This window comes from Taeniopygia guttata, chromosome 12 (genome assembly GCF_048771995.1).
Source record: "Taeniopygia guttata chromosome 12, bTaeGut7.mat, whole genome shotgun sequence".
NCBI classification, from domain to species: domain Eukaryota; kingdom Metazoa; phylum Chordata; class Aves; order Passeriformes; family Estrildidae; genus Taeniopygia; species Taeniopygia guttata.
In genome coordinates this window covers 16,372,282-16,381,784 of record NC_133037.1, presented here as the reverse complement: position 1 = coordinate 16,381,784, position 9,503 = coordinate 16,372,282, and positions in this window count along the sequence as shown.

Here is a 9,503-nt window from a genome sequence, read left to right as displayed (position 1 = left end):
TCTTTTAAGCCTGATACTTTTTTTTTTTGGTAGGATTTTCCTGAAATTTTGTATTTTCCTTTGGAACAGATATTGTTCCCACCACCAGAAATTTACTTCCAGTGAGAATTTGAGAGGAAACTTCATATTTATTAAAAAGAGAGTTGATATTTGTATGCCAAGTATGGATGCATATGAAGTCTTATGGTGGAAGAATTTAATTAGTACTATCCAGGCAACGGAAGACCTTGAGCTTGCTTGATTAGAATTAACTGCTGTGTACATGAAAGGAGAAATTTAATTCAAATTTCTATTAATCAGAAATACTATCCTGCCTAAATGATTAAAAAAACCCCGTGCTAATTTTCTGTTTGGATGATGGTGATGTCCATGTCAAAAGTGATTTTTGTGTTGCTTTGATCTTTGAAGATCTATATCCTAAAGTAATGTACAAACAGAAGTATTTCAAGTTTTGTGACCCGAATGCTTTCAATTCAGAGTCATAAATATATATTTATGGACATAGAAGCAGGTACTCTGGCACAAAGCCTCCAAAAATGTTGTTGTCAAGTTCCCTTTTGCCCTTTCCCACAGCATTGCACAGGTAGGGTTCTTTCTGCCAGTGAATGTTGTGTGGTTCCATTTCTCAGTTTTCTCTTTCCCCTCTGCCATGGGCCATCACTTTGTCCAAGGAAGAGGAGGAGAGCAGCAGAGGGAAGAGCCCTGGCTGGAATTTCCTGTGTTGTTCTGCATATGCAGGTGAGGCCTGGCAGGATGGGATGTTGTGGGTCTGTAAATATTGCTCAGTATCTGCACCTCAGCTCTGCAGGAAAGTTCAGTGTTGTGAAAAGCTGCTTGGCAGATCATGACCACTTCTATGTCATATTTGGGGTTTCTTCTGGTTTTTTCTACAACAATTGGATTATGAGAAAATTATGCTCTGTCAAAATAGTCTTACATTAGGGAAAGGCTGTTTGATGTGCTGAATGCCAGCTTTGTGTTGGTTTGTGTGTCACAAGCCATCAAGAAACGTGATTAAATAGTGACTCAATCTAAAATGCTGCCAGCCACAAGGATGCCAGCATCCTGTCTCAGATAGGTTTGGAGGCTCTCTGTCCATCTTTGTAAGTCTTGAGAAGTCCAGGTGACACAACTCAACGTGCTGTGACAATACCACAAACCAGGGATATATTTTAGGCAGATTCCTCTGTTTGTGTACAATTGGGTCAAAAACCTCACATGCAACCAATTGTCACAAAAATGGAAATACACCACTCACATGAGGAGTCATGTACAAGCTGCTGTGCTGGTACGTAATGGAAGCAGGAAAAGAAGTCATCAAATGTTGAATTTCATGTTCTGTTGGACTGTGTGTTTAGCTGAGGGGTTGAACAGCACCTCCTTGATATAAAAATTAATGGATTCTCTTTGAAAGTGGATCAGAGCAGGGTATGTTCAACTGTGCATCAAAGTGCAGAAATATAAACGTTAAACTAAATTCCAAAATCTCAAGCACATGTAGCAACAAAGGGGAAAGAATATGTAAAGTGCACAAGCTTAGCTTTATGCCTTATTTTGAAAATAATTCATAGTAATCTGCATGTTACTTAGGGTGCCACCTCTGGGTCAAATATTTGTTTTATGAAGGTAACATTCCTATCCTTGAAAGTTCAAAGGGACTTACTAAACACCTTACGTGTTAGAAATTATGGTCCTAAGGTTTAGCTCTGTCTGTGCTTTTGAGGGAGGCTCATTGATTCTGTGAATCCCAAATGAGCTGGGATGGAGTGTGAGCTGCACTGAGCACCAGTTCATCTGTACCTGCAGCTGCAGGACTGCAAGGGACAGTCAAACCCAGGCTTCCATGATGGCAGATAGACCTTGAATTACTGTAACTGGGAGGGCAAAACTGAGACTACACTAATTTGTTTCTCATTTAGTCCTTGATCTTCTGTCTTTATTCATGTCGCTGGAGATAGGATGGCTGTGACAGCTCTGGAGGGGGAGCAGGACATTTCAGGTGGCTGCCAGCCATATCCATGATAGATGGAGAGCCCTGGCCATGTGCACAGAGCCAACCCCAGGACTCAGAGCATGGGCTGAGTTCCAGCCTGGTTCACATGAGATCTGACCTTGTGCTGCTGCAGGCAGGTCCCTGTGTCTGGCATCACAGATGTTTGTGTTTCTCACACTGTTTTAATTTTTTTTTTTTTAATAGGAAAGGTAAAAGATTCCTGTGCTCTTCTTTTTGACTTGCATGTATGTTCCTTTCCACTGTTTCTGTTATTAAGGTCCCTTCCAAGCTAGACTGTTGTGTGCTCTATGATTTACAGTCTTTGCACTCACTGTGTGAGAGTTATAAGGAGCATGCAGAGATCATCCTCTGATCCTGCAGTGCAGTCACTGGCTGAGCCAGGCACCAGCCACGGACAAAGAGGAGATAATGTCCCTTTGAATGTCCCCAGTTAGGATGATTTTGTTTTTCAGCTGTTCATTCATTAGCAGAGAAGTAAACAGTGCAGCAGAAGGTTGTGAAGCAGGGTATTTATTCACTTGTTTTCTGGCCTTCTCTCCAGATTAATGAAATGACTCATGGACAGTAACAACATGCTTGGAGGGGAAAAAAAGAAAAAGAGAATAGAAATATCTGGAGGTGGGACGTATAAGGCCAAATCCTTCTGTCAGGACACCCACAACTCACCTTACATATGTGATCTGATTCTCTTTGTTAAATGTAGAGAATTAATCACAGCCAAAACTCCAGGGCAAAAGAATGAAATGAGCATCTAAATGTGCAGAGTGGTTTAGATCTGTGTGGAGGAACAGGCTGGTGGAATGTGAGGCTCTGCAATTGCTTGTAAATGTTTCTGTGCAACTTGGCATTTTCCCATACCCTGTTCCCCTCTGCCCAAGAGCAGGGACAGTGTGTGTGATGTCCCATAGAGGTCCTCACACAGGTGAGCAACACAATACGACACACGAGAGCCACTGTGGCTCTGCCTTTGTGGTGCCACTCACTCCCTCTCTGCTTCTGAAGTCCCACCCCATGGTGATGCTCAAACTTGCACCAGTCTCACAAAATGGTGAAAGGAGAATAGTGAGACTGCTCTGATTTCAAAGATACTCAAGCATTCACTGTCCTTGGAGAATCTGGAGCTGAAAGACTTGGAAAGGTTACATGGATTTGGGGCAGAGAAAGAAACCAAACACAGAACGAGGTATCACAGATGCACTTGGAACACCCAACCATCTCAGTCCTCTCCACTAAAGCTTCCCAAAGAACATTCAGACCCATCTTTGTGAAGGCGATATATTTGCTTCTCAATTATTTACAAATCTAAAATTTTCCATATTAAAAGCTGCATGAGCAATGAAGCACAGGTATCTTTTACTTTAACAACATAATTTTTTTTTTTTTGCAAGGTTCAACAAACTGAAAGCAGGACAAGAGAGGAATAATAATTGTGGAATCCTGAGAAGAAATAATTTATAGCAGATACCACCAGGCAAATCTGATATTGGAAAAAATAAACTGAGATGCACCTATGTGATACTTTCAAATACAGAAAATGCTGCTCAGCATTCATATTAGAAATTGTTATCAATTCAGAATCCTTGTCATCTCAGGGAAATTTGTGAAATGCTGTCCTAAAGACCTCTTTGGTTCTGACTTTTTCTCCATGGGAGTACTGATCACATGGAAACCTAAAGCCCTCAGCCAGCTCCTACTCTGAAAAAATGCTTAATTTATGAATTCTCAAAAAATCGGTTTATAGAGGAGACCTTCTGCTATTTATTGTTTATTTCACACTGTTTATTGGTAGTTTCTATGTTGTTTCATTTTGAGAGGAGCCAGTATATTTAGGGTAGAGATTTAAGCCACGCAAGGTGAAAAACAGGGATGAAGCTGGAGAAGGAAGAGGAACTTGTCAAAGCCTGTAGAGAGGAAGTGAGGATAATTAATCAGACAAATGGAGATAGAGCAGGTGTGCAGAGGGAATAGTCTGATGGAATAAAAAATGAATGTCAGAAGAGGTGAGTCTCTATTTTATGCATTATAAGCTGTAACAAGAAACATTTTCCTTAACAGGCTGATTTTTTTTTTTAAATAGCCTTACAAAATTTTATCAAAACATGAGCATTTTAATTTTTTATTGTTAATTGTTTATTTAATATAAATTGATTCAATGCTGGCCACCTAAACAGTGCAGATGGAGTCCCTTCACAAGCTTATGAATTCCAGAAAATTACTAAAATATGTTATGTGAAAAACAAGTTTCCATAGTTTGTGTAAGTGAAGCATGTTAGAGATACTAAACTGGGAAGAGAAGGGGAAATGTAGGGCAAGGGCAAAACCAATTTTCCCTTGATATGTTTGTAAACCAAACATTTTGCAGTATTTAGGTCAACACGGGAGGCAGGAGCACAGTTTATAAACTGCAGAGAGGGAGCAGTTGAGGTTCACTCTCGAGCAGGCAGGGTAAGGTCAGGTCCCCTGTTTCTCTGAGCAACAGAGCAGTGTCACCTCCTTCTCCAGGGAGCAGGATGTGGCTGGCAGCCCAGAGCCCATCAGCAATGGAAATTCATTCACTGCTTTTGTAAAGAGAAGCAACTGGTGTCACTTGCTGCTTGGAGATGGAGGGGAAACACTCCCTGGCTCCATGTTTTCTTTGCACAGAGACTGTTGTTGGATTGCAGGGGTTTGGGTCCTGCCTGCACTTTTTCCCTTCTCAGAGCAGCACTGAAGTATTTTGTTGTTCCTGGAGGCCAGAGGGCTGAAAAGGGATGAAGAGCCAACTCAAGGGTTGGCTTGCTCAGGTGATTGAAAAGGAAAATTTGCAGGAGTAACTTAAAATTAATAAAAAGAAGCAGGAAGGAGGGAAACTTGAGGGATACAGACACCTTGGCCCTACAGATTTGCAGATGGGATCATCTCAGGTGATTACAGACCCAAGCTGGTTATCTGTGGTGCCTGTATCACCTCAGAGTGATGTTCTGATTCAGATAATTTCTTCCTTTGATCTAAGTCCTGCCTTCATCCTAAAATTTAAACTGACACTAAATAACAAAAAAATTTATCTTGAGCCAAGTGAATGTCAGTATCTAATAATTACAATCTAATTGTGTGATTTTCTGTGCTCACAAAGATGATGGCAGAGGCCCAGAGTGGTTCTCTAGGTGTCCCTGCCGCGCATAGAATTTTATTTGTAAAAATACTTGACTTACCAGATATCAGAGTGTTCCAATCATCACAAACCACCTTTCTGCATGAGCAATCAAAGGCTGTGTTCTGGATAGGAAGGAAAGTTACAGAAGTTTTCTGGTTTAGCTGGTTTAGCAAAGGAAGCAATCTACCAAAGTTATTGCAATTATCAGCCTTTTATTTTTCTTTCATTTTTTTTAAGGAGTATTTTTTAAAATTATTATTTTAAATTAGAGGAAATACCAGTAGAGACTGATATGGATTGAAAATTGTCTACATTATTCTGTGTGCAAGCTTAGTTAGGCAGACTTAATCCTTTCCTCCTAATCTTTTCCTCTGTCCCTGTGGATTTGATCAGGATGCAGTGTCCAGAACCTTGTTCAGGAATGACTTCCTTTACCCTGAGGGTCACAGCATCTCAGGAATTGATGGCTGGGGCAGCAGGACAGAACTGGCAGACATGGTTTAGTGTGGCCTTGGCAGCATTAGGTTTACAGTTGGACTTGATGATCTTAAAGGTCTTTTCCAACCTAATGACTCTGATTCTATGTTTAGATTCAGGTTTAAGAAAAAAAAAAGAGGGAAGAGATACAGTGGGAACACAACTGATATTTGCAGCAGTTTGCCTTCCCTCAGAAGTTCACTGAGAGTTCTGCATGGTGATGACAAAAGGTAAAATCACCATTTCTCAGAGTTAAAATAGGCTGGCCAGCACAAGTTTTCCAAGGTCATCTGTTCTCAGACTCTGTACTGCAGCTTTTCTGCACATAGTTGAATTTTATATCTGCATTAACTGGTAGCCATACACAGTGCATTAAAACCAAACCAAACTCTTCCAGGCTTTTCATTTCTTTAATGGCAGATGCTTTCTTAACCTCTGCCATGTCTAATCATGAACTTAACACTATGCTGATGAACTTTCTGAGATTAGGGAATTTTTAAATTATGTTTATTCCTAGAGTTCTTAAAAATAATCAGGCTGTGCATGCTCTGCTAACAGATCAGAGCCCTGAGAAGGGTTTCCTCAGTTCCCTGTAATGCCAAAGCCCAGGAGCATTTTTTCCTGGATTAAAAATAATTTTAAAAGGAAGTTAAATCATGTGAACTTAGTGTTTGTGCAAGAAGCAGACTCAGCAGCATCAGTGAGATGTCCTTTGCTTGGCTATAAGGCAGAGCTGTTGCAAACAGCTTTCTTCTGTCTTCTTCAGCCCTACCTCATACTCTCACAAGACCCTTCAAACTTATTCCTGGTGTAAAATATGTCTGAATTCCACATCCAACCTTGGCATCTGGAGTTGTGGCATCCATGATCCAGGAGCTGTGTCAGGAGCTCTCTACACTGGCATTCACATCTCCTTTGTGGGAGGGTGACAGCTGTGGTAGGGAATGCACTTCCATTCTGAATATCCTCTCCCTTTACTCATGGGCACACCTATACATGGAGTTTGCAGCCCAGTTCCCCTTGAGAAGTAAGAGGCATTAGTAGCTTGTAGACTAGCACTTTTCTGTTCACTTTATTATCAGTACCTGCATGTTTGGTAAGTTATTTAAAAGTTTGTCTGGATAATTATTTGTGATTACACATAGGACATGCCCCCAACCAAAACAAAATATATAATCTGTAACACCTCCACACAGATGCTGATGGATGATGATTTTTTTCTGATTTCCCCAAAGGAGGCCATAAATCCTTGGTTCTGATCCAATAAGTTAATACTGCAAATGTTTAAAGCAGTCACGAATCATTAATTTGAGTAACCAGAAACTCACAGAAATATCAGAACAAGTTCATGAGAAAAATTATTTCCATAGAGAAATCTCTTGTCTGTCTCTTTTCATACATGGTCATTAATCATTAAATATTAATTTGAGTAACCAGGAACCCACAGAAATATCAGAACAAGTTCATGAGAAAAATTACTCCCATAGAGAAATCTCTTGTCTCTTTTCATACATGGTCCCTTCTCTAATCCAGGGTGAATTTCTTCTGATTCTTTAGAGATTGAAAACCAAGAGTCATCTTTTATCTGCTTGCTAAAGATAAAACTGTGCCTAGAATAGTTTAGGGCTGCTGTGTGCCACAGGGTCCCTGTTATGCTGTCTGTGATGTGCACATGGCTCACCAGGGTTGTTCTGTTATGGCTTCAGGTTTTTGTGAGGCCACCTTATTTTTAGAATGAGTTTATGCTCTACTGCAGGGCCCCCAGGTTGCATGGATAAGCAGTTGGGAGAAAATTGCTACCATAAAGCAGTCTTAAAAGAAAGAGATCACAGAAATAGGACAAGGTACCACCTTCAGATATTAGAAGGAAATTTAAAAAAAGGGGGAGAGTTGAATTAATCCTAAAGCAAGTCTCGATGGTTGCTTGGCTAAAGTACCACTGTGACTTTAATTCACCTGTAGGTAATGCATTTCCATGGTGTGCAGCAGGAACAATAAAGAAGTTGGTGTTGAGTGATGAACACTGCCCTTGGTAGCACGACAACCCAGCCAACACTTCAGGAATACCTCTGGCAAGTTGTGCAGAGCAGGTCCTGGCAGGGAGCTCTTACCTCAAACACAGCAGATCCTGATGTCATGGGTGACACATGGAGCAGCAGACTGACATTGCCAGTGAGGGAGAGAGATCTGTGCTCCTCAGGGAATGGATTAGGGACATGCTGGACATGGAAGGAGATGGAGGATGATGACACAGCAGTAGAGCTCTATAGGGATGCACCTACATGTCAGTGATGGTGAGAACTCCCTGCTACCTTCAAGAAGCTCCTATGACTTACTTCTCTTGATTCACACACATGCTTTGGTATTGTTAGAGTTGTATTCAAACTCAAAATTACTCTTTTTTGAGATTTTATTTATTGTGTTTTTCATTTTGTTTTGGTTTCATTTGATTTGGGGGTAAAATTACTCATGGAAGTAATATTTTAAAGTTAGTTCTTGTGCAACAGCTTAAAATCCATGAGTCTGTCATGCCTCTGTTGTTTTCTCTGATTAGAATGGCTTTTCTGCCCTGGCTGGATACTGGGCTGGAGTTCTGTGTTACAGAACAAGAGTGTTCAGTGACCAGATGAGTATAAAACATCCCAGGACAGGCAGTAACAGCACACAGATCTTGTAAATAATATCCCATAAATCTGAGGGAGCAAACAAGGTTTGCTCAGTTTGTCTTTTTGACAGGTGAAGTTGGGAGGCTCCTCCATGCCTGGTTCACTCTTTCCCTGCTGTGTCAGGGGGAAGATTTATCTGTGTGCTTAGGAACCCTGAGCAGTGATCTTGCAGCATCACCTAGGAGCAGGAGGGGTTGCCAATTCCTCTCTCCCCACCTTGTGTAACCAATGAATCAGAGGAAGAGTTGTGTTCCACTCTGGTAGATTGTGCTCCTGCTCACAGGAAGGAAAACTCGTGCTGATTAATGAGAGTTATGCTGTGAGCAATAGAAAAATAATTCCTCTAAATTCTCTAGAACTCACATTATTTTTTAAAAATGCCAGGCAGTAATGAGGGGCACCTGATGAGATTTGAGCAAACATACTCCTGGTGTTAGACTAAGAGACACGATGCCTGTTGCCAACAGGTGCATTGATTTGGATATTGGCCAGTATGTTTTTGTTTTCCACACAATTCAGGTGTTTCTTTGTGTAATGTGGGCAATATTGTTCCTCTTAAATCTCTTACTTCTTATCTTCCTCTGATGCAAGGTAAAATTGCCAAGTTTCCCATTCTGTTCTATGGTTTCCATTTTAATTCTCTAAGAATTTAGGATTTTAGATTGTGTTGTAGCTCTCTCAGTTAAATTCAGGAAACTGTGTTTATATGTCTGTGTGCACACATATGTACACATAAAAAATTGGAGAGTTGAATTCTTCCTGGAAGTGTATGAGAGCTGTCAGGAACTGAGTTAAGAGCTGTAGGAGCATGTGAATGTCTGTGTTTGTTGTTCAGCAAAGGAAGGTGACTTCCAGGTCCTAAGAAAATTTGAAAAGTAGCCATAAAACACAGTATAGCTGAATTTGGGCACCCCGCTATTGAGAACTCAGCAAGTCTGGTTCTTTTAGCTTAATTCTCTCTAAGTAAATTAAATTCCCCTGAAATAAATGTGTGTAGGAACAGTTCTGTTTAAAATTCATACCATATTTTAATCTGATGCAACTTGCTAGATAGACAACCAATAATTTTCCCCTTAGCTTGAATAATTCTGTATGTGGGTAACACTGTAGGGTGAAATAAATAAGACCACTTTTTTAATTTGACTGGGTTCATTTTAGGATAAAAAACCCCAATTGTTATTAAAATACAGCATGCTAGCACCTTTCTGTGTTA